Below are 26,935 nucleotides of genomic sequence, written 5' to 3'. Positions count from 1 at the left end.
TAACCCGGGAAAGCTACAGAGAAAATACTAACAATCATAGATCTGAGGGAGAAAAAGGGATCAGTGATTGAATATATATTGTAACTGCTCACCCACTGAGATACAATCGTCTTTTACAGTATTTCATTTTTTTAAAATTTTATTTGGAAAGTGGTAAAATACAACAGAACAAGACAGAATAAAGGCAACTAAGATTGTACAGTGAAATTGGTACAGAACTTCACAGCAGGTTACCAGAATAAAAGTAATAGGTATCAGAGTATATTTCATTATCTTTATAATAGTTGTTCTTTCAATCACGTATATCAAAATAAAATGAAATATAGAACATTATAGAACTTATCAAAACAGAATATTGAATAGAGCAGTACCATTAATCAGAATAGAGCAAAACAGTAATAAAAATATTTGCCTTCAAAGAGATGGTAGAAGGAAATCCCCCTTATTCGCTATGGTCAACCTCTCAGGAGATGCTCAGATTTCTGGTTCCCATTTGCTAACAGGGGGGACAGGAGAAAGGGGGGTAGGGGAAGTGGGATGTTTGACTCTTGGCCATGCACCAGTAGGCTTACTATTGCTTAGCAGGGAGGCAGGCTGGTTGCTTGGTTTCCAAGCTTCGTAAGTTCCAACATGGTGTGGATCTCAGAAGACACTGGTGGTTCTCCCCCTGGAGGGGCCGTAGTCTGCCACACTGCAGCCACTTACCAGGGAGGGGAGCTGCTTGCTTGACTTCCCAGTGTCCTGAGTTCCAACATGGCTCAAATCTCAGGAGCCGCTGGTGGTTCTCCCCCTGGAAGGGCCGCAGTCTAGTATTTCATTTTCTACTGAAAATAATTCCTACTACTTATTGCCCGTGTCCATGGGCTTGGCATGTACCTTATCTTTAATCCTGAAAGTAATCCAGCAAGGTAGTTAGTATGTGAGTCCCATTTTACCAATGCAGAAATTGAGACTAAATAGGACATAACTAACCCAAGGCAGTGACAGAGACAGGGTTCACATCCCATCCTGGTGGGTCCTAAACATGGTGCTGTTCCACTTTGCTGTGACTTTCTGAGTGCCTGTTCTTATCTTATCATGGAAATACCAAAAACTGTCTTTCTCTAAGTGCCACTTCCCTAACACCTCCACATTGTCCCACAAGAGAACCAGTAAAATCCACCTTTTACACTCCTTCAGATATTTAAAGATGTAGAAACTACTTTGACCACTGTGAAATCTTTCAGCTTCTCCTCCTATGAAGATGTAAAATCTCTTAACTGCCATGGGGGTTCCTGAAGTGATCACCCACTCAAAACAAGAGTGTTAAAACCCTTAGCAGCCGAAGCGGTCCTGACTCACATGTACTGAGTGGTCAGAAGATAACACAGAAACTCGGACCAAAACTGCGGAGAGGAAAGCAAACTCTATGTAAGACCCTCTTGTCCCTCTCTAGAAGGCAGGCTGCAGCCTCCTCATTGTCCCTGAAGGCCTTCTGTGAGGCCAGAGGCAGGGCTGCTGTGGCCCTGCACCTTTGAACACATCACTGCAGACACGACACAGGTGCTCCTGCAAGACCCACCAGGCCAGCTAACCAGGAAAGGACATTCCTGAGATCATGGCATCGCTGCCTGGCCCTCTGCCCACATTTGCAGACCCTTGTGGTCTGACCAGCCTCTCGCCTGTCTCTCTCAGCAACACCTAAGCTGCACGCACTCTGATCTCCACAAGCATCATTGGCCCCCCATATGTCTCCTGCAATAATAATCCCCCCTCAAAATACAGCAAAAGACACTGAAAATACACATACAGAAAAAATGCAGCCTACGCTCAAATTTGTATTCCTCCTGCCTCAGGCTCCCAGAGTGCTGGAATTACAGATGTACCCACCCAGCTAGTTACCTCATTCTTAAAGTAAAGGAATTGAACTGTTGATGTCTCAGGTTTTGCCTATGTTAGCTTCTCTGATTTGTGATAGATTTGTGTCTAACAAGCCTCTTCAGTGAACTATTCAAGGGCTCAACTAACAAAAGCCACAGTGATTTTTTTAATGTCTGTGCGATCCAGTTTATGTGATTTCATCTTACTTGCTCCTAAGCCTGTAAGGTGCTGTGAGCACTTGAGGCTCTGTGTGAGACATGCTTGCATAAGGAGAGCTAGCGCCCAGCAAAGGACTCCCTCCTCCTTCCAGGTGAGCGCAGACAGGTGAGGGGTCAGGCTGCGGCCAGCTATGGGCAGCTGCAGTTCCCAGCCTGGTCACTAGAGGGCTGTGCGGCCGCATCTGGAGCAGCCAGAGGAGGAAGACAACAGAGAACCAAAGCCAGGATCGTGCCCAGGGAGCTGTGAGCTATGAGCCACCCTGGGCTTTCCCTGGGGGCTTTCCAGATATCAGCTAGTGAGGAGGCTCTGACTAGCAGACTTTAAAAAAGTGACCAGTGATTCTATCTTCTCTGACTTTCACTTCTCGTGGGGGCTTGGTAATGCCCTGGGGCTAACAATAAAGATGATACTGTATTCCTGGACCAGTTAAAGTGGTGACCCTGATATTTGATCCTTCATCTTGTGACTTTTTCATCTCATTCCTCTCTTCCTTCGCCCTCACCCATCACAAGTCAATTTTTTGATGGGCTCATTATTGAAGCACATTGACTTAAAATGTAAACTTGGCCAGGCATGGTGGCCCAGGAGGGTCACCACTGTTTGAGGCCATCCTGGGTTCCATAGTGAGTTCAAGGCCAGCCTGAACTACACTCAAACTAAAGAAGTAAATTTAAGAGGATGTTTACAGGCAGGTCAGTAGCTCTCCAGTTTTAAAGAACACTGAACTCACTGTTGTATGAAAGAAAATACAGTCTAAATATTTCAAGAATAGGGGGCTGGGGATTTAGCTCAGCGGCATAAGCGCCTGCCTTGCAAGCAGGCAGTCGTGAGTTCAATCCCCGGTACTGATAAAAAAGAAAAAGACCAAAAATAAATAAATAAATAAATATTTCAAGAATAGTTAGAAACTTCATTATCAGATCTAACCAGATCAAGATCATACAAATATGAATCTGTCCCTGACAAATGTGGCTAACATAATAATGTTGGTGTACATATCTCCAGATAGTCTTCCTAAGGGTATATATGAACATTTTAAAAATAATCTTGAAAACTTTATTATAAAAAGGATTTGATTAAACCATGACTCCTCAGAGTTAACCTCCCTCTACTTCTTCAGAGACCAGGAATTTTAGTAAAGTGTATTTAGCCCTCTTTCCAAACCCTCCAGTGTTACTGACACTTCTGCCATGAAGATATTCTTAGTACTTGACACCTTGTTCTAGTATCACTGCTGCTCTTGGTTTCCAGCCCTGTTTATTTCAGGTGGGATTAGCACACTTCACTGTTCTATCGGTTATCTTCACAGAAGCTCAGTGACACCTCTGTTAGGTTCATTCTTTGGAGCTCATAGTGCCCTTGTAGAATAAAAACAAAAAAGCAGAGAATAAGTAAATAAGTGTTCTGGAGATAACAAAGAACCATTTTAACCACCTGTTACCATCATGTAGGATAAAATGAAACAGGAAGCATGAAGGCACTTTGAAAATACAAATATGCCAGCAGGGCATGGTGGCTCACGCCTATAATCCCAGCACTCGGGAGGCTGAAGCAGGAGGATCATTGCGAGTTCGAGACCAGCCTGCTCTACAAAGTGAACTCAAGACCAGCCTGGACTGTATAGTGAGACCCTGTCTCAAAAAGACAAAAAAGAAAGAAAGAAAATACAAATATGCCATGCAAATATAAATGAATATGACTGTGGATAGAAATCAGGAACTGCTCATCTTAGTTACTTTTCTTGTTGCTGAAACAAAATACCCAATACCCAAAGTTAAAGGGGGAGAGTTTGTGTAGCTCACAGTTTGTAGCAGTTTCGGTTCATCATCGGCTGGCTGTCGGGCAGGATGGAATGGCAGAATGGCACTGCAGAGGAGAAACAGCCCACAGCAGGGAGAAGGCAGCAAAGCAAGGAAGGAGGCAACCACAGCTCTTTCTGTCCCTCATGTCTTAGCCAGGTTGTTTAGCACAGGCTGCACCCTTAATCTGAGGGCCCTTGATCCTAGCATTGTACCGGGAATCAGTCCCAGGGTCTCATACACTAGCTCCAGCCGTCTCTGAAGAAGCCCCCCTATGACTGCATGAGGCTTTGGGGGACATCCAAACTCAAGCTGTAGGGCGCCAAAATAGTGATTTATTCAGAATTACCAACTACTTGGAGTTAACTATTTGAGGAACAAGTGCAAAGAAACACGATGGTGTCGCGTCTTAAACTTGCTAAGTACTTTTTACATTATTTGTACGTGTTCTGGCTGCTATCGTGACTCTTAACATGCGTCGGTGACACAGCCACAGCAGAGTACACATTCCCAGGGGCCTAAAAGTATCAGGGCCATCAATCAGCACCCAGTCTTAAAAGTGGCTGCTTTGACAAGACGGAGCCAGTGTAACATGGCTTCGCTATTTGCTCAGCTATAAAGTTGGCTATTAACTAAGTAGTTAATTGGACCTTCCTGCTGTGGAAACACAGGAGCACTTAGTCCTGCAGGCTGGAAAACACGCTGTTCCTCGGGGACTTTAAAGCCTGGCGATAACTGAGCAATGACTAAACACAGCCTTCTTATGTCAGATTTTCAGAGGCACTGAGCACGGGAGCTACTGATGCAGAGCTATCTTTGAGCCTCAGCTCTCTGCGTGACTTTGATCGTGTATTGTAGTCTCTATGAGCCTCAGTTTCCCGTCCATACAGTGAGGGTAACAGTGTCTGTCCTCTTTTACTTCATGGAAGTACAAGGATTGCCAGGTAAGGTGGAGCATGTCTGTAATCCCAGCACTCAGGAGGCTGAAGCAGAAGAATCACCCCAAGTTCAAGGCCATCCTTGGCTACACAATGAGTTCAAAGTCAGCCTGACATGCATAGTGAGACCCTATCTCACAAAACAAGGATTAAATTAGATCATAGACAGGGAAGAGCTTTAGAGAGTTAAGTACTACAGAGATATTAGTTACAAAACCAACCACAGCTATCACATTTTATCAAAAAGGAAACTGAGGCACCAAGATAGTGAATAATTTGGCTAAGGACCAATTGTAGCTACCCTAAATCTAGAATATGGATACCTATGGCCTCTTTTCTTCTCAGTATATTAATCAATACTTTTTGACATTTTCAACTTGTACGTATGAACTAAGTTCTCTATCCATGACTCATTTACATACCATTTATTACCCAGCCATAAAAAGCCATTAAAATTTAACTTCAAGTTTGTTAGAGGCTAAAGTTAATTACTGTGCATGTGCAGATGAATTACCGAACTTCCAACTGTAGCTGGGCCGGTCCCTGAAGGAAAAAAGTTTTGTTTCTATTTGCATGTCAGTGCTTGGCAAAAACTTGTGTATTTATAAAGTAGTCACATGAGATAATCTAAACCCTAAATCTAGTTACTGGGAAGAATCTTGTATGAGAGCCAAAACCATCACTGTACTTTCAGTCTTCCTAAAATAACCTTCTTACCTTCAATCTGCCATATATATGTCAAGCCTGTAATTTAACTATTAACATAAAAAGGACCATTGTGGCTTTAAAGATATCTTATTGTAATATCATTAACAGAGCCATTTATCAATGATTTATCTGAAAACCACATCCAAAGGCACATTTTTGATTGTTTTAAATAAGACTTTTTTGAGTTTTTCCATATCACCTATGTTAGATTTGGACTAAGTAATACCTAAATTTGGTTCTAAGTTCCTATAAATTGGAATTCAGAATTTTTAGGCATAATTGTTGTTTCCAGCTATAGTCACATGGGGATTGCAGGCTAGTTTCCCTTCTAAAGGGAAGCTAGGCACATGTGCAACCTTGCAGCCTTATTACAGAGCTCCTCTCAAAGTCTTTGGGTTTATACAGTGGTCCATGGTGCAGCATACACAGACTTTGTGTCTGAAGATCTGTCTCATGTCCGGGCTGGTGGAAGCCTCTGAATCTCAGTTTTCTGACCTTATAAATGGGGTTGTTCCACAGGAAACCCAGACTTCGCTCTAAGATTAAAGGAACCACAGGCAGCAAGGGATTCAAGGAATCTTAAAAAGCTACTGTTGCAAAGCCAGAGAATTTTTCAGTGTAGAGAGAAGTAAAGCTTTGACTATTTTTTATAGCCTCCTTTTTCTGGAGAAATGGTCAATTAGTATCATTTACAAAAAAGAGAAACAAGCAGCTCCCTGCCTCATGCAGAGCACACTGAGAAAACCCAGATGCGGGAATCTGCAGTGGAGAAGCTGCTCGGTGTCCTTGGTAACAGTTACCGGGAGGCTCTGACAGTTCTCAGCAAGGCAGGCTGTCTTTTCTCTCCACTTGTGTCTAAAGGCAAGAACCCCACTTTGCTTGTGCCTGGGGAAACTGTACCTTCTGCCCCCAAAAGGTAAGATCAGAGATCAGAAACCTCGGGCCAAGGCCCAGCAGGTGGCAGGTGCTCAAAGACTGTGGTCATGTGAGCCCCAGGCCTGGCTCTTTCCCCTCTTCACACTCACTTCCTCAAGAATCTATGAGCTTCCGCCTCCTTTCTCTGACATTGCCAAAAACAAGCCACAAGAAGGCTAACAGCTAGAATGTCCCTATGCTGGCAGAAGTGGTTGAGATGAATTTCTTTTTTTTTTTTTTTTGTCTTTTTTTGAGACAGGGACTTGCTATGCAGTTCAGGCTGGCCTTGAACTCCTTTTGTAACCTAAGCTGCTGAACTTGCAACAATCTTCCTGCCTCAGCCTCCCGCGTGCTAGGATTACAGGCATGCACCACCACATCTGGCTGAGATAACATCTTGAGCTGTATTTCAACACCAAAAAATTTCTTATTTCCAAACTTTTAAATCACTTTAAACATTCTATTTCAATGCTTCTCAGTCCAGCTGCTTTCCTTCATTCTAATAACTGTGAATGGAGGGGTTCATATTTTAGTACGTGAAAGTGCGTGGGCATTCTGCAAGTGATTTGGAGTGGGAAGGAGCTCCCCTCCCAGAAAGATTGAAGGGAGTGGGGACTGTGGTGCAGTACAGGTGGACCGGACAAGAGCCCTTACTGGGGTTTGACTCGATTCTCCAAGGCACCTCCATTTGGTCACGTTCTCGTGAATCCGTCTGACTCCTTATCACCTCATTGTCTTAGTGCTGGCTACTGCAATGGAGTGCCACAGACTGGTAGATTAAACAAAAAGCACTTACTGCTAATACTTGTGTTGACTGGAAAGTCCAACATCGAGGTGCTAGAAGATTCCATGTCTGGTGAGAGCCTGCTTCCTAGTTAAATCCACTTTTTACTGTGTCCTCACAAGGCAGAAAAAGGGCTAGAGGACTCACTGAGAACTCCTTTACACAAGAATAATCCCTTCCCACAACCTGGTCTCCTCCAAAGCCCCCCCCCCCAAAAAAAACCCATCACATTGAGCAGCTAAGACTTTGACAAAGAGCGGAGGGCAACACACTCCAGCCCCTTTCTGCAGGAGTCAGTGCACCCTAAAGGAACAGAACCTTACCTCTTCCCCTTGGAAGGTGTGCTTCCCAGGAAGGCAAAGATTAAAGCAGTTTAGATTGCTGCAGACACCCATCCATCAGAGGGAAGTTCAAAGGCAGGAACTACTGAAAACAGCTTCAGTAATTTCTTTTCATGGACTTGTTATATTTAGAGAAAATAGAGTTTTCCAAGCAACCAGCCTGCTTCCCTGCTAAGCAATAACGAGCCTATGGTGCACTGAAAGTCAAACATCTCACTTACTACCGCCCTTCCCCTGCCCTCCGTTAGCAAATGGGAACCAGAGATCTGAGCATCTCTTGGGAGGTTGACCATAGCAAATAAAGGGGGATTTCCTTCTACCATCTCTTTGAGAGCAAATATTTTTATTACTGTTATGCTTTATTCTGATTAATGGTACTGTTTATTCAATACTCTGTTTTGATAAGTTCTATAATATTCTGTATTTCATTTTATTTTGATATGCATGATTGAAAGAACAACTATTGTGAAGATAATGAGATATACTGTGATACCTATTACTTTTTTTTTTTTTTTTGTCTTTTTCCTTTTTATCGATACCAGGGATCGAACTCATGACTGCCTGCTTGCAAGGCAGGTGCTTATGCCGCTGAGCTAAATCCCCAGCCCCTTGTGATACCTATTACTGTTATCCCGGTAACCTGCTGTGAAGTTCTGTACCAATTTCATTACACTGTCTCAGTTGGCTTTGTTCTGTCTTGTTCTGTTGTATTTTACTACCTTCAAAATAAAGAAGAAAAAGAAAATAGAGTTTTGCAAAGTAAATTGAACTCATGCATTCATTCAACAAATATTTATTGAGGGCCAGTTTTAAGGCCTCTACTATTTCAGGTACTAGGGATACAGGTCATGAAGAAGACAAGGTCTCAGCCTTCCCAGCAGTTACATTCCCATGGAGATAAGGAGATGATAACAAATAGGTACATATACAGGAAGTCGGGTAGTGACAGGAGCAATGACAGAAAATAAAACAAGGTGAAGAAGGTATAGAGTATCATTATGGATGAGGAAGGGGTGATTTCTGTTCTGCACAGCAAGATACCCTATTGGTTGACAAAAAACGTTTATCATGATCTTGTAGGTTGACTTGGTGATTGTTTCTTGTGGTCTTCACAATCACATGGCAACTGAGTCTGGAGTTAGCTAGAGATTCAAGTGCACGTGGTATATAAGATGTCTTCATATTCATATGGCTGGCCCCTCAGCCAGGAAGGCTGGAATACCTAGGGTCCAGCCAGGCGTCACTGTGACTCCAAACGACCTATTCCTGTGGCAGGCTTCCTCACGATATGCAGGATTGGGAAGTCAAGCTTCTTATATACTGCCTCACCCCTAAAACAAGTGTCCCAAGAAATCTAGGCAAGAATTGCAAAGCTTCTAATGACCTAACTCTCAAAGCCATGCAGGTATGACCTCTGACACACTCTATTGGTTAAAGTGAGCCATAGGGTCTCCTAGCCCGCAAGAGAGAGGACCATAGAAGGCTTTGAATGCTGGAGGGTGTGGTTCATTGAGAAACCATTTTTGGACACTAGCTTCCATAGTTATTAAGAAGATGGCCTCATTGATAAAGTGATATCAGAGGAGAGGTCTCAGGACACAGCGAGCGGGCTGGGTGGGTTCTGGATTAGGTTTCCTGGCAGAGCAAATGACAGTACAAAGTCCCAAGGTAGAAATGGCCATTGTATGTTTAAGGAAAACTAGGAGACATCTGTGACCAGTCAGTGAGGTTATGAGAGATGTAGGAAGTCATCAAAAAGCAAAGGAAGCTCCATAAGGTGTGTGGTCTTCTAAGCCTGTAAGGACTTCACGTTTATTTTAGCAATATGAGAAGCTAATTGAAATACTGAACAGACAAATGATATGATATGAAACAGTTATTACGATCATCCGGGCTGACAAAATAAAGCCTGGATCAGGGTGATAGCAGCAATAAGAGGTAGATTCAAATATACTTTAAAAGGAGAGATTTCAGTATTTGCTGATGTTTTGTGACATAAAAAGAATTAAATCTAGCATCGGGTTGTTCTGCTGGAGCACCTAGGAGAACAGTGTTGCAATGTAGAAGACGCCGTGAGCTGTGATACAACAGCGTGGCCCCCAAGTTTGATTTCATATGTGTTAATTCCAAGATGCCTCTTATATAACCATGGGGAAATGAAAGTCAGTACGAAGCTTAAGTTATTGGATCATGTATGTGCCCTGGTATTATATAATTGCATATGTTTATTGTGACACTTGAAAGAAGAAAGAAAAGATTTGGGTAGCTCACAGTTCTGGAAAAGATTTGGGTAGCTGACAGTTCTGGAAAAGATTTGTGTAGCTCACAGCTCTGGGAAAGCTTGAAAACAATGCTCTCATCCGGACAAAACTGAAGGGGTGGTAGTACTACGAAAGAAGCCCATGGTTGTAATTCAGGCAAACAGATCTGAACTCAGGCTCCACCTTTTATTAGCGGCGAGGCATCAATGCATTCCACAATCAAAGCTTTAGTTTTCTACTCTGTGATGTAAGCATAATGAAACTCCCCTTGGAATGCAGTTGTGGGAATTAGTGAGCTAATGCACATAAACCAGGTGACACCTGACAGATTCTCCATCAATGGGGGCCGTTTTCCTAGCCCTACCATGGCCCCTTCCTCCTGTAGACTGCAGAGGAGGGAAGCACACAGAGGGCAGCCCCAACACCTGCAAGCCTGTGTGGCCCCACCCTTCCCTTGGGACAGCACCTGCACACTGTGGGAGGAGCAACGGGCAGCAGCTGGACAGGGTTAACAGCAGGGGAGACCTCAGCAGTCTGTACACCGCCTCCTCCAGGCTGGCCTGGCAAACGTGTGAACTGCAGGTTGGCAGAAATGCACGCCAGTGTCCCCAGGTGAACCAGGCTTTGTTCACTTTTGAAGTTTCAGACAGAGGAGGCCCAGTAATGCAAACCAGATGAGCACAGCTGGCACAGAGCTCCCTCAAAGCTCTCTGACTGCCTAATAAATGCAATGCTCTTGAGCTGCATGGCACCCAGAGTAGGAGCTGTGGTGTAGCCAGGACTGAGAGGAGGTGTCAGGGCCACCGAACTCCGGGCTCCCCTGTGGCTGGAGAAGTTCCCTGAGCACACCCTGACCTTGCCATTCCCTCTCATGTTTTAAAAAGCAAAATAGGCATTTCCTTGCCGAATTCCATTTCCTTTCCTATTCCCATCTCTTCCCCTCACCTTCCCACAGTGAACCCACAAAGCCAAAGCCCAGGGCTGCTATGTGCTGGGCCCCTGTGGGGAGCAGTGAGGCAACCCCTCTCTGCCTGGCTCAGATTCTGAGGGTTCTGGTCCGGAAACAGTTAAGTCATGTTGTTCGGAAGTCCCTTCACATTATCCAGATTTGGCTTAGAGATAGATTTATGCTACTGGTCTTGACTTTTCTCCTTAATTTACAAAGAGCTCTATGACCTCAGTCATTCCAGCGTCTTGTTGGAATTTTCTGCCCAGTGCAGTTTATTACAGGGCAGTTGGGGCAAGCGAAGCTGCAACCTGACTCCTGACTCAGGCAGGATCCCAGCAAAACAGAGGCCGCCAGACCACGAGGCTTCTGCTCAGATTCCCCTGCAGCAGCCTTCTGTTCCCAGGCTGCAGTGGCTGCAGGAGATCAGCTGACGGGGGCTGTTTGTCGGCTTGCTGAGCTGCCCTTTCACCTGACTGAAAACTATCTCACAGCAATCAGGGCATCAGGGCTCGTTTGCCAAAGACAGTGACACAGCAGTGTCGTCCAGAGTCCTTCAGTTCAATGAGCTCCTCACTTTAAGGTCAGAGAACTCTTCACCAACTACAGAAAGGACAAAGAAAAGTCCATGAGGTTGTGGAATCACAGAAAAGAATAAAGTCCCAGTAATGCGAAGTCTGCCACCCTCGCCCGGTGGCCAGAGCTGGCTCAGGGGAGCTGCTCTGGAGTGGAGCTGTCCGTCACTTGGAAATTGGGCCTCATCCTCTGGGATTTTAAGAAGTTCTTTTTCTCGTAAAGCAGATTTATTCCTCCACACTTCTACTCTTTCTGTTACTGGCTTCTAAGGTATATTCTCAGTTTGAAAAATAATTCATTCTTTCTTGCTACAGAAACAAGCCTAACTTAAAAATTATTCATTCTGGGCATGGTGGTGTGCACCTGTAATCCCAGCACTGTTCAAACCCAGCCTGGGAAAGTTAGCAGCTTAATGAGACCCTATCTCAAAATTTTAAAGAATTAATAAAAGGACCTGGGATGTACATCAGTGGGAAGGCCTTAGCTTCAAATCCCAGTGCTGCCAAAAAAATGTTATCACAAGACAACAAATCAGAATAACCAAGTCTTAAGTTTTAAAATTTTTATCTTTTTTTTGTGAAAAGCGTAGCCTTTTGGAAGAGGACTTGTTTCTCCTGAGCCCAGCCAATGCTGTCACCTTTCCTGGCATATGAAATAGCAGAAGGAGACGGAGAGTAAATGTCAGCAGCCTCAAATCCAGCTCGGCTTTTTACGAGCCGCATCATCATGGGTATGTTATTCTTAATTTACAGCCCAGTTTCCTCATCTGAAAAACAGGAAGAGACACCTGTGCCGCAGATAACAAATTGTGAGAGGGTGCTTATTTAAGGTTCACCCCAGAACTCCCCACTGGCTTGTCCAGGGGTTCCCCTGTGCACAGCCCCTTCCTCCCTTGTCTTTGCTCCCCAACCTTTCCCATCCTGCTCCCTAGTGTCCTGCTTCTTTCTGGGAATGTTTTTGTAGTCGAATTCTCAGAGACTGCACAGAAGCTAAAAATACAGCCAAGATGCAATGAATACCTGTGAGCAGAGCCCGGCTTCCTGCTGATCACGTTACTAGAGGGCGCTCTGAGACTGGGGAAGCAGGAGAGGAAGCGGGTGTCAAATGACAGGAAAGATCATTCCACACCTCTGCACCCTGTCAGGAAAGGAGGGAAGAGGGCGGCACAGCACCAGCAGATCCTGAAGGTGCATGAGAAAGTTTGTGCAGAAAAGTGCAAAGCAAGCACAGGAGGACAGGATTCACGGCAGGGAGGTCTCGGGTAGCACTGCAGGCAGATGCCATGATAAACTGAGGTTATGAGGTGACCCAGGCCTCTGGGGAGAGTCTAATGAGAGGAAGCTGGACCTGTAATCAAGTACTGGTAGGAACCTATACTCATTGTTATGTTTGTGTCGCAGGTAAATTATACTAGGACCAGTAAAGTAAAAAGAGATTAGCTTAAAGTCCCAGCTCTCTGCACACGAGAATGTGTGGAAGCTGCCGTTAGAGCAATATGCCTCCATATCTGCATACTTTCCACCCTTCAAGGTCAAGTGACTCTACAGGAGCTCAGAAATAGGAGACAGGGCTTCCACAGGCTCCAGGTGTGGGGGTTGAAAGAATCAGAGGAGGAACCACTGTTCGGGCTTCCACCGGGGCCCAGAGGGTGCAGTGTGGCCTCTATGAAAAAGCAGTCCCACTGAAGATTCCTCTTTCTCTCTAATGGAGTCTTTTTGAGCAGGGTAATCACTAACACCCAATCTACCTTGTCATTAGAGGAGCCAGGCACTTATTTACAGACCAATTCTGTGGATCAACGTCCCCTTCTCCAACTTACGGCAGACACATGTGCAGTAAGACATATTTCCTTCAGCCTGGATAAAGGAGTGCAGATCTCTCCTGTCTCTTACCCGCACAAGACTGCTTCAGGACTAGATGGGGCAGCCACCAGGACAGCACGCTGAGCTTGGGAGAGTGAAATCCTAGAGAGGGCGAACTAGTTGTTTTCACATCCCAGAAATATTACTTCTGTTTTCACATTCCGTTCTTTTTCCTCCATTGGTCTGTCTCTGTCCGCTCACTTCCCTCTCATCCCAGGAAAACCCTTCTATCACTCCATTGTAAGTGCTAGGATGGGTCTTCCCATATAGCAGGAGTCTGAAACACTGCGTTCCTTCTTTGGCTGCTCTGACATCAGCCACTTTATGCAAAACTGAGTGTTCTAAAGACAGAGTCAAGCATCGGTGGAAAGAGAGGTCTTCTTTTTAGCTCCTGCAAATGGTTCAAGTAACACAGCTGCTATCCAGCTTCATGGCCAGTGTCACAGCCATAGGTTCCCTTTGGCCGATGGAAGGAGAAAACAAATAAAAATATCCCAGGCTACCCTCACGGACTCCCAAACTAGGATGATTTCTGACGAGTGACCTCACGTTTAGGTTCACAGTGCTAAGGCTTCACTTTCCAAACAATACAGCAATGTTGTTCCCCGGGGTTTCTTTTTCCCAGGTCATTGTATAGGGAAAGAACAATAAAGAATTAAAACCCTCTGCGTTGAGAGTAAAACCTTTCAAATTCCACTTCAAGTGGATCTAGTGAGACTGAGCAAAAGTGTCTTCCCCAGCTGCCTGCTGGACACTTTAACAGGAGAAGGCAGAGACAGAAAAGTCCAACTCTTGAGGTAGGGTAGCAAACCCAGGAGAGCCAGTCCAGTGCTCACACACACTGGACTGGAAGAACTGGTACGCATGACCCTCTGTGCTATGTATGAAGCAAATAAGGTATATCCCTCCACTGTACGGGAGTTTCAGAACACTAGAAAATATTCATATGTCATGTAATAGTAGTTCCCAGATGATATACTTTAAATACAACTCATCACATTCCTCGCCTTGTCTTGATTTTCAAAACAGGCAGCCTAACCAGGCACAATGACACACACCTGTAATCCCAGCACTCCGGAGGCTGTGGCAAGAGGAGCATTGCCAGAGCAGCCTGAGCTGCAAAGTGAGTTCAAGGTCTGCCTGAACTACATAGTGAGACCCTGTCTCAAAAAGACAAAAAACAAACAAACAGAAACATAAAATCAGGCAGCTAAACGTCTCTTTTAAGTAGTTCCCTGTAGCATGAATATGCTCCTAGCATTACATACATACTTCATTGTTTGATGTTTGTCTCTTTCCTCTTGATTAAATAAATTCATAATTTCATACTTCTTTTATTATAGTTGCTCCCATTTCTTGTGTTGTTTGTTATAAGTAACCCACCTCTCATCTAATTTGGAAGAATAAATACAAAGATATTTATTTGTTAGTTTGTTTTGAGACAGGCTGACCTTGAACTCACTCAAAGTACCCATCCTCCTGTTTCAGCTCCCTAGTGCTGGGCTGACAGGTGTGTGCCACCACACCTGGCTAGTTATGCATTGTTTTAAAAAAGAATAAGGGTCATGACTTCTAGTCAACAAAAGATCTTTCTTCCTGTTATGGACTGAGTATTAAACATAGTCACTAATATGATGCTATTTGGAAGTGGGATCTGGGGAAGGTGATGCTGCAGGTGGAGTCCTCACACATGGGACTAGAGCCCTTATCAAATAACACACTGTAAAGTTTGCTTCTCTTATCTGTCTCTCTGCTGTCTGCCACATCAAGATACAACAAAAAGACAGCCATGCACAAACCAGTAAGGGGCCCTCACCAGACTGGTTCTGCTGACTCTGGACCTTGGACTTCCAGCTTTCAGAGCTGCATGGAACAAATGTCTGTTGTTTGAGCCACCTAACCTGTGGTATATCTGTTACAGTGCCTGACCTGACTAAGACAGTCCTATCCCAGGCATCTAGAAATAAAATAAGAAATTAAATATATTGATGAGTTCAAAAGCAAGACAAGGAAGTTCCTAGATGCCAAAATCAAGGCACAAATGAAAAGCCCTCTCAAGAGGCAAGAATGTAAATAACAAAGTCTCTGACCCATCAGGTGGCCTTGCCCTGAGCCAGAAAAGAGAGCAACCTCTGAGCAGATTCACTTTCACAGGTGCAGGACGTGGTGAGTGAAGTTCAGCTTGAATTCACCCCCCTATGCCACCTCACTCAGTGCCCTTGTGTACGACACAACCTGCACTTCTGTACCCAGGAGGCCCGACAGGTGCCACATCATTCAGAGAGGCCTGGGATTAGAAATAGGCCTTTGACGTAATGGACAGAGTTTAAATGCATACATAAAAGAAGGGCATTAACTCTTAATCCGTGGAGGATGAGGAGCTGATTGTACCTAAATCCTGAAGATAGAACCCAGAGTCTGTGGGTGGGTGCCTGGATGGATGAGATGTGGTGTACACATACACGGGATAGTGGCCTTGCATGTGTGGCAAGCTAGGAAAACCTTGAGGGCGTTATGTTAAATGAAAGAAGCCAGTCACAAAAAGACAAAATAGTGCATGATTCTGCACTACGAGGCAGCACTTAATATAGTCAGATACACAGAGGCAAGAAAGGTGATTGTCAGGGGCCAGGAGGAGGGAGAAATGCGTTTAATGGGTACAGAATTTCTGCATGGAAAGATGAAAAGTTTTTAGGGTAGACGGTGAGGTTGATACAACAGTGCAAATGTACTTAACGTCACTTGAGTGTTCCCTTAAAAATGGAGAAGATAGCAAATTTTTTGTGTATTTTTTCCCAATTTTTCAAAATTAGAAAATTTAACAAATAAATATATATATAAATGAAATCTTATTTTTCCATAAAAGAGAGTTGAAGCCTCTCCATCCCATAATGCCAGGAACTACAAAAGGCTGCTCTTGAAGTAAACCAAGAAGCCAGTCCTGGGGGCCTCAGTGGGAGAAATAGGAATCAAGAAGTCATGAACATCAGGACTGGATTCACACAAGTTGTAAGAATCTCACCTGAAAAGGGAGCCAAATCCAGTGTTTTTTACAAGGTCAGGGAAACATACAAATTCTTGTTGAGCACCTCTCAACCCAGACCCCAAGGAATTCCCATGTAAAACGAATTTCCCTGCAGATGAACTCACAGCCAACACCTAGCAGTCATACAAAGGAACCCCCAGGTGAGAGTGAGGGCGTGGCCCAGTCTCTGCCCGCCCACCCACACCTACGATCCAGCTGCCTCCACCTGGCCTCTGCGCACAAGGCAGACCCATGTGTGCTACTCCGTAGTCTGAGGAAGCCCTGGATTGCAGGGTGGGATCCAAGTTTTTACTCCCCAGTTGGCTCACCCATCTTTGGGCAGTGCCATCTCTTAACAGGAGGTCACTGAACTACTCCAGGTCACCTTCTTTTACTAAACTCCTTCCAAAGTCTAGGAAGACCTCCCTGTTCTTACCTCTTCAGGGCCAGGTGATGGGCTGTGCTGCCACTGCTTGCAGGTTATTGCATCATCCCCCACTGCCCGCCCCTCTGTAACTTGTCCCTTTGTAAATAAGTTTCCTGGAAGCTGAATACATCATCTGTTTCCTGTGGGAACCTTGATGAAATAGTCATAAACACATTCTAGTTTAAGAACCAGAAATTTTAAAGTAGGCACCAAAACTTTTCAAATTTTAAAGGATAAATGAAGTAACAGACACTATAAAGCAAGAATAGAATTGTGTTTTCTTTTAAAGGTCACTTTCAAATCCCAAGTGAAAATTCTAGAAATAAAAAATATAGTTGAAACTTTTAAGAAAAATCTAAATGTATAGGTTAACAAGGAAGTTCATCATTGCCAAAGAGACAATTCCACACTGGAGATATGTGTGAGGTCACAGGAGACATTACAGAAAGGTAGGAAATGTGGAAGACAGAAAAGCTGGAGTGAATGGAATAATTATGCATTTAGTAGGAAATTCATGAGAGAACAGAAGAAGGGAGCAGGGGGATATTTGGAAGAGAAAAATAGCTGAGCATGTCCTAGAATTGAAAAGAGGTGAATTTCATACTTCAGAAACGTGCTGGATCCAGCTCCTCAGAGATTGTTCTTACATTTTCAGAAAGTTTGTGAGCTAAGTGCTAGCCATCGTTAAAATTAAATTGCATAAGCTGGCAAGTAAATAAGTATGCTACAAAGAAACAATAAATATTTAAAGCTTATTATTTCCTAGCTATTCTACTATATTTTACTATTACCTATGTCCTCAAAGTTATTTATGTCTGTTGTATATTTGTGGATAAAACACAGTGGTGTGCTATACAACATCTGTTCCAAAGTTTGCGTCCAGAAATGTCACAGTGGTAACTTGAAGTAGGCCATAGTGGGAATGTTTATATCACAGACATTGGCAAACTCACTACAAACTGTCCCCTTCCCACTCCAGTTGTTAAACATTTACCAGCAGAGTACTGTTCAAGCATTAACATATTTAAAGAACAACTACAAATACTTCTAGACATTCCATAGTGAAATTGGAAAACATTAAGGGAAAAAAACCCTAAAAATACCAAAGACAATAGATTCCACCTCCTGGCTATGGCCACCCACCATCTCCAAGAAGCCTGCTCTGAGTTTAAGTATATCCCTTATTGGTATCCTCCCAAGAGTTAAAGGCATTGTATTACAGTAATTAATATATGCATATGTATGTTTATAGCAGCATAATTCATAAAAGCTAAATCTTGGAAGTAGCCTATATGTCCACAAAACAGAAGAATAGATAAAGAAAATGTGACATTTATACATAACAGGGTACTACACTGTGGTAAAAGATAAACTTCAGTCATTTGCATACCTTGAGACCATGTTGTTAAGTGTAATAAATCAATACAACAATTGAAGTACTATATGATTTCTCTTAATGAGAAACTCAAAATATAAACAAAGAACAAAATTAAAATATAGATAATAGGAAGTAGGGAGATCTTTGGCAAATGGGAAAAGGGCTGAGGAGTGGAAGGAGCAGGATAGGCGTAAAGGAGGAAAAAAGAACTGAGCTATGTCATGTACATGTACCAACCCCACACAAGGAATATGACTGTCATGTACACAAATGTATACTGTACTAGCAAAAAAAATAAAATCTAAAAAAGAAAAGATAACAGAGTTATCAACACTGAAATCTTGAAATCAACAGGAAAAAAAATAAAACAAAAAGCTGGCTCTTTGAAAACAGTATAATCTATTCAAACTCAGAAAAAGAAGTGATGGCACAAAATAATTTCAGACAAGAAAAAATTAATATCACTACCCAGTTCATGAACGCTGATGGTAAAGTAATACTCAGTGCTAAAGTAATACTAGGATCAATTCTATATCCACAGAGATGACAACTTAGATGAAATGGGCCAGTTCCTTGAAAAACCATCAAAACTCACGCAAGAAGAAATAGACATTTGAATAGTTCTCTTGTAATCCACAAACGAGTCCCCCAGAACCCCAACCTCGAGTCCAAAAATGGGGTGAAACATGTTTTTTAAAAAAGCAGCACTGATTTATTTTATCCTGGGCCCAGTGACATAGTGCAGTTGGAGTTTGCAAAAGCTGTGTGTCTCCCTCAAAACTTTCCAGACTTTTTGTAGAAAGCAGTTTACAAAGTAAGGGGTTATAGGCGTGGATCGGGAAATCTGCTAAGGAATGAGGAAGACCTTTGTTTCCCTTTGCAGAGGACAGAGAAGTCTCGAAGGAATTAACAATCCTTTGTCAACTTATTTTAGCACAACATCTGTTTTTTGTAGAGGGCAGCAATGGTTAACATATCAATTAGATCAGGTTCCCAGGGATTTACAATTCATTACAGAGGGGAGCATTGATTAACATATCAATTAGGTCACCCAGAAAAAAAGACACACAGAACAGTACAGTGGCATTACAGGTACTTTGGTCATATAACTTAGGCATAAGACAAACATAATGAAGCTCTTTTTGCTAATGTACTGCAGTTCTATTGCTGCTGAGAAATTGCATAAGTAGTTAGCAACCTCCACACATTCAAGCAATAAATTACACCACTTTTATATAATCTATTACAGAAGATAGAGACAAAGAAGACTTCCTAACAGACTTTTTGGGCTAATAGTGCTAGAAAAGAAAAGAACAGACTAATCTCTCATGAGTTTAGATGCAAGAGTCCTCCATAAAATACTAACAAACTGAATCCGACAGTGTATAACAAGAATTATATGTCATGGCCAAGTGGGCTTTATCCCAGGCATACGTAGTTGGTTAATGTTTAAAAACCAGTTAGTGAAATCTGAGCATCATTATCAACACAAACAAATCACTTGATCACATCAGGCATAGATGCTGAAATATGGGGCTTGCTAGCTCGTGCCTGTAGACCCAGCACTCTAGGAGGCTGAGGCAGGAGAATCACAAGTTCAAGTCCAGTCCGGGCAACTTAGCGACTCAGCAAGGCCTTGTCTCAAAGCAAAAACTGAAGAAGGGATGGAACCGTATCTCAGGGCAAAGCCCCTGGTTTCAATCCTCAGTACTAAAACAAAATCATGTTGTTGTTTGTTTAATGAGAAACAGAGGGTATACTTGATAAAGAACATTTACTAAAAACAAAGAAACTACAGATAATATCATTTTTAATAGTAAAAATTTGAAGTTTTCCTGGTAAGATTAAGAATAAGAAAAGATATGCTGTCTTACCATTGCTTTATAACATCAAGAATCCTAACTTCTTAACGGATTAGGATTTCTTAAAAAGAAATAAAAGATACACAGATTTGGAAAGAAAAATAAACTGTCTTTGTTCACAGCTGACATGATCACTTATGTAGTGAATCTGAAAAATTAACAAAAAAGCTCCTCGAACTAATTAGCTAATTACCATTTTGTGTGTGTGTGTGTGTGTGTGTGTGTGTGTGTGTGTGTGTACTGGAGAGTGTACCCAAGGCCTTTGCACCCATCTATATCCACTGCGCTTTTTAATCCTCACTTTGTTTTTCTGCAGTGTTAGGAATCAAACCCAGGACCTTGTGCCAGTCAAGTTCTACTACTCTGCTACATCCTAGGTTCCTTTTTTGTCTGTTTGCTTTTTGCTTTTGTTTTGTTTTGTCTTTTGGGGTTTTTTTTCTTTTTTTTCCAGACAGTCTCACTAAATTATTGCATTGCCCAGGCTGGACTTGAACTTGCAATCCTCTAGCCTCAGCCTTCCAGAGTGCTGGGATTACAGACATGTGCCACTATATCCAGCTAGCTAATGATATCTAATAACTAGCAAGACTGCAGGCCATGAGATGAATGTGTAAAAATCAGTAATTTTCCTATACCCCCAGAGACAAACAACTGAAGCTGAACATAAAACACTAATACTTATATTAGCACCTGCTAAAATGAAATACCTAGGTACTATGATGGTTAATTTTATGTGTCAATTTGAGCTCAATTATGCCTATAGATAAATAGTTAATAATTTTCAGAGTGTCTGGGCAAGTGTTTCCAAAGAGGTTATTCTTTGAACTGGTGACCTGAGTAATACAGACAGTTCTCCCAGTGTGGGTGGGTCTCACCCAATCTGGCAAGCTTCTAAGTAGAACAAAGAGGTGAAGGGAGGTTGGACTTATTTTTGGCATTCCATACTCCCACATTGGAGGGCAAGGTTTGAGATACATCCTGGCAGAGCTCACAAGAAGATCAGCACATACTCTACAGATGAGCAGACTTTTCAGAACAGGAATCATCAAAAGGAGTTCATGGGGCCTAGGGATTTAGCTCAGCGCAATAAGTACCTGCCTTGCAAGCAGGCAGCCATGAGTTCGATCCCGATACCGATTAAAAAAAAAAAACAAAAACGGAGTTCATGGAAGCAGAGGGTGTAGAGACCTTTCTTCTTCACAGCTGGGCTAGGGTACACTGCACACCTCTAGGGGGCACTGTCCCTGGGCAGTTATTGGAGATTTACATAGTGCTGTGAAAACTTCCCGACAGATGACAGTAAAGTCTCTTGAAGCCTAAAGCCATTTTTCTGACTCACCCAAGGCCACATGGAGTCATAGAAGCCCTGCTCCTTTTTTGCATTCTCCCCCAAAATGTTTCCATTAAAATGAGATTATAGGTGATACTAGAAATAAGATACAAGTTCTTACATGTGCTATAAACATCTGGGAGATTATACAGCACAATTTTGTTACCTATGAAAAAGCTCTTTTTTGTTAAGAATATAATTTCAGTAAAATGATGGCCTGCCACGTGACACCGTTGGACAAAAAGTGGTGTGCCATCCAAATGAAGTTGGCTCTCTGATCCGGAATGCCAAAACCATGTTCTCCTTTTGTCCCACCCCGATTGGACATCCAGAGGTAAGGAGGTTTCCCAGTATCGCCAGTTGTCCTCTTTGCAACTCAGTCGGCCCCACATGTTAGACAAAAATTACAAAGGTTTGAGAGGTTTGAGGGAATGCCCCTCAGCCAGTTAATAGAGATAGCACAAAAGGTCTTTGAAAACTAGAAAATTTACAAGAAGCTACCAACAAAAAGATAACCAAGGTGTTAGAATTGCTCTATGAGAAAAATTAAAAAAAAAAAAAAAAAAAAAAAAACAGACGAGAGTTTCTGGGGGCGTTTAGATGCTGTAGGCTAAATTTTACTGAAAAGCTCACCTATATATGACTCCTGTAAGGAAAAACTCAAAACTCACTGAACTGGACTGATGAATGTGAACAGGACTTCCAGCAGCTCAAGCGGGCCTTGACAGAGGTCCCAGCCCTGGGACTCCCTGATGTTACCAAGCCGTTCACCTTGTTCATAGATAAACTCAGGGGCATTGCCAAAGGAGTCCTAACTCAGGACATTGGCCCTTGAAAGAGGCCTATAGCCTACCTCTCCAAAAGACCTGACCCAGTGACAGGAGTATGGCCCCCTTGCCTAAGAATACTAGCTACTGTGACCATGTTACTTAAGGAGGCAAAAAAACTCACTTTGGGCAAGTGATTTCAGTGGTAACCTCTCACAGTTTAGAGACTCTTATCAAAACCCCTCCTGAAAAAAAAAAGGCTTTCGAACGCCAGAATGCTACACTGTCAAGCCCTGCTTCTAGACCCAGAGTCAGTGATATTCAAGACTTCTTCAGCTTTAAACCCAGCCACCCTTATGCCTGATGATGACCTGGAGAAACAAAGGACACCTCTCCATGAGTGTGCTGACATCCTCGAACTGCAGCAGAACCTATGGGCTGATCTTACCAACCAGCTTTTGGAAAATGCCGACAACTATTTCATCGATGAAAGCAGCTTCATCCAGAACGGCAAACGAGTGGCCGGGGCAGCAGTGACCACCAAAAAAGGAGGTACTCTGGGTTAAGCGGTTAGAGCCTGGCACCTCTGCCCAAAAGGCAGAGCTTGTTGCTTTGACTGAGAGGCTAAAACTAGCCACGGGAAGGAGGGTAAACATTTTAACTGACAGTAGATATACTTTTGCTACTGTACATGTACATGGAGCCATCCATCAGAGCAAGGTCTCTTAACCTCAGCTGGGACTAAGATTAAAAATGCTCCACAGATTCTAGACTTGCTGGCAGATGTCTGGCTGCCTCAATGAGTTGCTATTATTCATTACAAGACTCACCAGACAAGAGATGACACTGTCACCTTAGGGAACAGTTTGGCAAATCAAGCCACTTGAAAAGTAGCAACCACAACAGAGGGGCCAACCAAGAAAGTAACTGCTCTGATGTTAGTCCCTCCGACCTTGTCAGAACCAGTCTACACAAAAAAGACCTACAGTTAACATCTCAACTTGGAGTAAAGTCCCCCACCCCCGGGGGCTGGTACCAGTTACCTGATAAACAAGTACTGTTACTGGAGGCACTAGGGCGGGAGCTGTTACACTGGGCTCGCCAGACTACTCGTTTAGAGAAAACTAAACTTGTGGAATTGTTCAGAACTCGGTTTTTTATTCCAAAACTCTACAAACTGACCACCTCTTTGAGCTCCAGATGCCCACAATGATTGTTAGTCAACTCAGCCAAGAGCTCTATGCTGGAGACCACCCGACATTAAAAAAAATTGTTCCAGGAGAACATTAAAAAGTACACTTCATGGCATGGTAAAGCCTGATTTACAGGGGTACCACTATCTCTTGGTATTAATAAACACTTTTACTGGCTGGGTAGAGGCTTTCCCTACTAAGTCTGAGTCAGCCTTAGTGGTAGTTAAAAAGCTATTGCATGAGATCATACCTTGATTTGGCCTCCCACTATCAATGGGGTCCGATAATGGCCTGGCTTTCATAGCCCGAGTCACCCAAAAGTTAGCCCAGGCATTAAAAATTAATTAAAACTCCACTGTGCCTATCAGCCACAAAGCTCAGGGCAAGTAGAACGTATAAACCAAAGTCTCAAGGACATTTTAGCTAAGCTGTCTTCAAAAACTGGCGATAATTGGGTGAGCCTTCTTCCCTTTGCACTAAGAGCTAGATGTACCCCATATGTTTCTGAAATCTCCCCCCATTAAAGCCATGATTGGGAGGCCACTGCCATTGGTTCCAAGATTGCCAGAAAATAAACTAGCTAAAATAACTAATCAAGATCTCATTAAGTCCCGGCAGACTCTCCAACCTGTGTTGACTTCAATCCACCAGCTGTTTAGAGTAGACAAAAACACCCGGATCTGCCTTCAGAGACACCTCTCAAGGTGTCGATCAAGCCAGGGACTCCAGTCTTGGTGCAAGGTCACCACCGTGACTCCCTCGAACCCTGCTGGGAAGGACCTTTCACCATGGTGCTCAGTACCCCCACTGCCATCAAGGTAACAGAAAAAACTGCGTGGATTCACTACACTCATGTAAAGCCACTGGAAACAGTGGACAACGAGGGACATACTCAGTGGACTACACAGCAGACTGGTAACCCCTTAAAGTTAAAATTGACTAAGACATAGTTAGATTATGCTGGTCCTGAACTGTTTTAGCTTGCTTGCTTTGATTTTAATAACATTAATGCTGACCTTGCATGGCGGCTTTGGTCCCCCTGTAAGCAAAGAACAATTGTTAAGATCTTTATGTAGGAGCTCCTGTGATTGTGGAGGGGGCTATATTACTAAAGGTAAAGACACCAACTGGGGGGAATTATATATACAATAGGAAACAAGGATCAAGATCCTTCCTACACAAATGATAAATTGTATACATACAGTCTTTGGACAGATTGTGGGGACAAGTTAACATTCCTTGTTGCTATACCCTCAGTTACAGGGGGGTTGACTAAAAGGTGGATGTAAATGATAAAGCCCTGTGTGATACCTAACAAAGGCAGCCAGCCAGGGCCATGCCCTCAGAATTGTTCTTAGTATTCAAAAATGCATTCCTCCTGCTATGACTCTGTACAAGAATGAATAGGCATAGATAACAAAACTTACTTCACTGCTGAGCTTATGAGGACAAGGGCTAAAAGAGTTAAAGGTGATTGGTCAACAAATCTGACAGTGATAGGAAGTTCAAAGTATGCCCAAGCCTCATGTCTCAACATGGTTGATAAATCAGTGTGCTGGAGCAGGGTGGCCCTATACATGTGTCTGATAGGGGCGGGCCACAAGATAAGATCAAAAAACTCTGGTGGTTGAGAAACGAGTCAAGCTGCTAATAAAAATAAGCTGCCTAAATTGCGGGGAGTTGGTCTAGATGCTCAAACTTATGATATTCTAGAGGCCACTCATAAAGCCTTAAATGCTTCCAACCCAACTTTGGCTGAAGAATTGCTGGTTATGCATGGCACAGGGCTCCCCCATCTGCCTTGCCATCCCCAACAGTGTTTCTCTGGCTACACTGGAGAAACAAGATTACTTAAATTGTAGTGCTGGTCCCCCCTATAGAGTACAACCAGTAGACTTCAAGGACTCTCTCTGTCTCCAAGGAGGTTTTCATAACGATACCTCCAACATTGACGTGGAATTCGTTACATTTACTAATTGTAGTTCCATAGTTAACCGGACTACCTCCTTTATCCTGCCACAGGACAAGTATTTATTTGTGGAGGAAATATGGCCTATACTTTCCTCCCAACTAACTGGACAGGGATATATGTAACAGCTGTCCTGTTGCCTGATACAGAGATCCTACCCGGGGATGAGCCTCTCCCCATTCCTAGTTTAGATTACATCACAGGCCACTCAAAGAGGGCAATTCAATTTATTCCTTATTGATAGGCTTAGAGATATCAAGAGCCTTAGGTATGGGGGCAACAGGAGTAGGGGTTTCTGTCCAACCTTCCAACCAGATTGTTAGTGATATACAGACATTATCTAATACCATTCAGGTCATTCAAGACCAAATAGACTTGTCGGCTAAAGTAGTTCTCCAAAACAAGAGGGGACTAGACCTACTCCTCCTAAAGGAGGGCGGCCTATGTGTCGCTCAAAAAAAGAGTGCTGTTTTTATGTTGCCCATTCAGACATAGTAAAAAACACCATGTCCAAACTCAGAAAAAATATCAAAACTAGAGAAAAAAAAATACTCTTTGGGGACATCCTTCTCTTCCCTATGGCAAGGGCTAGCTCCTTATGTTGTCCCCCTCCTAGGCCCTTTAGCTGCTTTGCTCTTACTCCTTACCATTGGCCCTTGCGTTCTAAATAAGTTTACACATCTGGTGCGATCACAGGTCTCCCAGGTAAAGATGATGGTCTTGAGATACCAATATGACCCAGTACCTACTAATAATCTCTAGGATTAGAGATCTTCACAAAAAAGGGGGGGAATGAAACATTTAAGAAACCCCCTCTTGCCTTGTCACATGGTCAGAACAACCAGATGTTCTGGCCTGATAGGGAACTTGTGGTCCAACGTCCCAAAAAAATAAGAACACTGTAAACTATCGTCCCTCCCAGACAGGATATGAGTTTTCAAAACATCAAGCGGATAACTCACCCACCAATAAGCAAATGACACGACCCCTATTAACCAATGCCATCTGCTTCTGTAACCAACGCTTGCTTTGCGGTTTTCGGCTTTATATACTCTGCACTCCCCTAGCCGGGCACTCTCCCCACCGGAGTGCGATCGGAGAGTCCCACGCATGCGTGGATAATAAAACCCCTTGATTTTTCATGAGAACTGATTCCTTGAGGTCTTCTTTGCGACGGTGATCTTACAGTGACCATCCTGATGCATGCATTGAGACCCTGTCTCAAAAACAAAACAAAACGGGGGCTGGGGATTTAGATCAGCAGCATAAGCACCTGCCTTGCAAGCAGGCAGTCGTGAGTTCTATCACCGGTACCAATAAAAAAAAAAAAAAATCATTCAAAGAGGCTGAGGGTTTAGCTCAGTGGCATAAATGCCTGTCTGGTAAGCATGAGGTTGTGAATTTGATCCCGGGTACCAAAAAAAAAACCCAAAAAGTAGGAAAAATCATTAAAAGAACCCATGTAAAAAACTAAACATAAAGATATCCCATGTTCATAGATCAAAAGATTTAGTATTGGTAAGAGGAAGCAATATTCCTAAAATTGAGCTGCAGATTTAACACAGTCCTGGTCAAAATCTAAACTGGTTGCTGTTCTTTTGGCAGAAATTTACAAGTTGGTCCTAAAAGTTCATACAGGAATTTAAAGGACCCAGAATCACCAAAATAATCTTTAGGAAGAATAGAATTGAACAGATCGTGATGGCACATGCCTATAATCCCAGCTACTCAAGAAACTGAGCCAAAAGGATTGCAAATTCAAGACCAACCTAGGC

The 26,935-nt window shown here is 43.1% G+C and overlaps 1 long non-coding RNA gene across 6 annotated transcripts in view; it reads left to right on the top strand.

Moving 5' to 3' along the window:
- Nucleotides 1-26,308, top strand: part of LOC101788910 (uncharacterized) — a 37,905-nt gene extending 11,597 nt beyond the window's left edge. For 3 of the 6 annotated variants that reach the window (XR_002791738.2, XR_010047495.1, XR_010047499.1), the window contains exons 4-5: nucleotides 11,937-12,077; nucleotides 23,801-26,308. This is a non-coding gene — a long non-coding RNA (uncharacterized LOC101788910). Of the gene's footprint in view, nucleotides 1-3,530; nucleotides 11,618-11,931; nucleotides 12,078-23,800 lie in introns of all 6 variants that reach the window. The other 3 variants (XR_001201707.3, XR_002791737.2, XR_010047498.1) reach the window with 2 other exon arrangements.
- Nucleotides 26,309-26,935: the final 627 nt, after the last annotated feature.

This window comes from Cavia porcellus, unplaced genomic scaffold (genome assembly GCF_034190915.1).
Source record: "Cavia porcellus strain 051 isolate PalLab524CR breed Dunkin Hartley unplaced genomic scaffold, mCavPor4.1 scaffold_1, whole genome shotgun sequence".
Taxonomy (NCBI): domain Eukaryota; kingdom Metazoa; phylum Chordata; class Mammalia; order Rodentia; family Caviidae; genus Cavia; species Cavia porcellus.
The sequence above is the reverse complement of the archived record's forward strand: the minus strand, read 5'-3'. Positions and strand labels throughout refer to the sequence as shown.